Here is a 2,500-nt window from a genome sequence, read left to right as displayed (position 1 = left end):
TCTCCTTCTTTACCTCCTTGTTTCCAATTTTATATTGTCCTGATATTCTATTTTTGCTTTTTTCCAAACTCGATTATGCTACGCTTGTTAATATTAAAGTCCACTTTCTATTTCTTGCTTCACTTCCATAACTTATTCAGGTCTTCCTGCAGTGATTCGCAACCCTTTTCAGTTTTTACTTTCCTTAACAGTTTGGCGTCGTCTGCAAAGAAGCTCATGTAACATTTTACATCATCATCCATGTCATTCACATAAATGGCAAACATTATTGGAGCCAATACAGATCCTTGCGGTACTTCACTGATCACCTCTTTCCAACCTGAATATTTTTCTCTGAGCCCTACTCTTATCTTTCTACCAATCAGGAAGTCCTCCATCCATTTTAGTAGGTTCTCTTGTATCCCTCCTATATGTTCAATTTTTTTATATATAATTTTTTGTGTGGTACTTTGTCAAAAGCTTTTTTTAGTCCAGGAAGGCACAATCAGCCCATCCATTCCTTTCTTGCACTATGTCTAATAATCTTGAGTAGAAACATATTAAATTTGTGGTACATCATCTTCCTTGTCTGAACCCAAATTGTCTTGGGTTCATTATATTGTTGTCTTCCAGGTGTATTACCCACCTATTCTTGATGATTTTCTCACAAATTTTGGTTATAGTCTTTGTTAGTGAGACTGGCCTGTAGTTAGTTGATTCTTCCTTGTTTCCTTCTTTATATATTGGTACAATGTTAGCATTTTTCCAGTCTTTTGGTATTTTTCCTTCTTTAAGTGAGCAACTTATTATGTTAAGTATTTTCTCAGTTAGTTCTTCTTTGCATTCTTTTAGAATCCAATTTGCAATTCCATCCGGGCCATGTGATTTCCTGACGTCAAGGTTTGATAGATGTTCCATTATTTCTTTTTGTGTTATTGTTATCTCGCTCATGGGGGGAGATCGCCTTTCATTTCCTTCGTCCCAATATTGTGCTTTCTCTCTAGTGAAGACAGATTTGAAGTGATTATTCATGACTTCGGCCATTTCTAATTCTTCTGTGTATTCTATATTCCCTTGGCGTAGTTTCACCATTTCCTGTTTGTTTTTAAGTTTACCATTCACGTATCGATAGAATAGCTTGGGTTGCTCTTTGCATTTATCTATAATATCCTTTTCATGGTTCCTTTTTTCCTCTCTTCTCACTTTAACATACTCATTTCTATAGTTTATATAAACTTGCCATTTTCCAGTTTTTTTTTATCTTTTCTCCATCTTTTCCAAGCTCTGTCCCTTCTATCTTTTGCCTCACTGCATCTTTTGTTGAACCAGCATTTAATGTACACTCTCTCTAGCTTCTGTCTTGGTACGTGCCTATTCACCCCTTCATTGTAATTATCCATCAAGATATCCTATTTCTCTTCCACTTTTGTCTCTTCTATGTAAATTTTTTTCCCAGTTAGTATTCTGGAAGAATTTCTTTAATTTTGCAAAATCCGTTTTGTTATACATCAATCTTCCTTTCATATGCTTTTCATATCTCCCCATGTATATTTCTTCCTTTAGTTCAGTCTCACTGACTATATCGTCACTCTTTCCAATTGGTGTCTTGTGTTGGGCTTTATCCACAATTTTAGTTTCTGTTGTAAATAATAAATCTAATTTCGACGGCTCCTCGTCATTTCTGTATTTGGTGTTTTCACTGCCCCACTGAGTCATTGTATATTCCATTGTCATGTCCAGTAGTACATTACCCCGCAAGTCTTCTCCTCCTCTCTCTGTCATGTTCTCCCTACAAATTTCTTTGCAATTGAAGTCCCCCATAATTACCAGATTACCCCCGCCCATTTGGATCTCATTTAATGATTGCCTTATATCTTCTAGCATTTTTGTATGATCGTTCTCTTTACAAGCGTTTGTTTTTTGAGGCACATAAGTCACCACAAACTTTCTGCTTTTCATGTTCTTGTCTTCAACTTTTATCATGACCAGTTTTACGTTACCTTTGCCCTCCGCAATTTTTGTCATATTCCTCCTCCCTGTTTCTTGTCTCTGTTTTTAATCCAGTAATTGTATAGTCCATGTCCAACATCGATGGATGGTATTTCACCCCTTAGTTTAGTCTCCACAATTCCCATTATGTCTGGTTTTTCCTCTAGCAGGTAATCATTAAGTTCATTCAGTCCTAAAATTAATCCGTCGATGTTGGTATTGGCTACTTTCAATTTTCTTCTTTCTCCTTTTCTTTTTTTCTGTCTTTGGTTTGCCCATTCTGATGCACCATATCCTCAGTCTTATGTCGATTACTCTGCAGTAGAATTCCTTGCTTTTGGTCTCCGTTCTCTTCGCGTTTTTCCCTTTACTTCATTTCTAAATGTCTTCTCTTTTACTAATTCCTCAATACTCAATTCTCTTTTTATCCATATATTATTGTACTTTTTACTCCTTGCCAAGTTACCTACTTTTTCAAATATGTCTTCTACTACCATTTGTGATCTTAGTTTTATCTTTAGGGGTCGATTTC

General features: G+C 35.8%; 1 protein-coding gene across 3 annotated transcripts in view; it reads right to left on the bottom strand.

Moving 5' to 3' along the window:
- Nucleotides 1–2,500, bottom strand: part of LOC143018823 (uncharacterized) — a 293,530-nt gene that overhangs the window by 18,663 nt on the left and 272,367 nt on the right. The window lies entirely within an intron of this gene.

Source organism: Oratosquilla oratoria, chromosome 35, assembly GCF_046742065.1.
Source record: "Oratosquilla oratoria isolate Oo_2021 chromosome 35, ASM4674206v1, whole genome shotgun sequence".
Classification (NCBI taxonomy): Eukaryota; Metazoa; Arthropoda; class Malacostraca; order Stomatopoda; family Squillidae; genus Oratosquilla; species Oratosquilla oratoria.
This window is presented reverse-complemented; position numbering and strand designations above follow the sequence as displayed.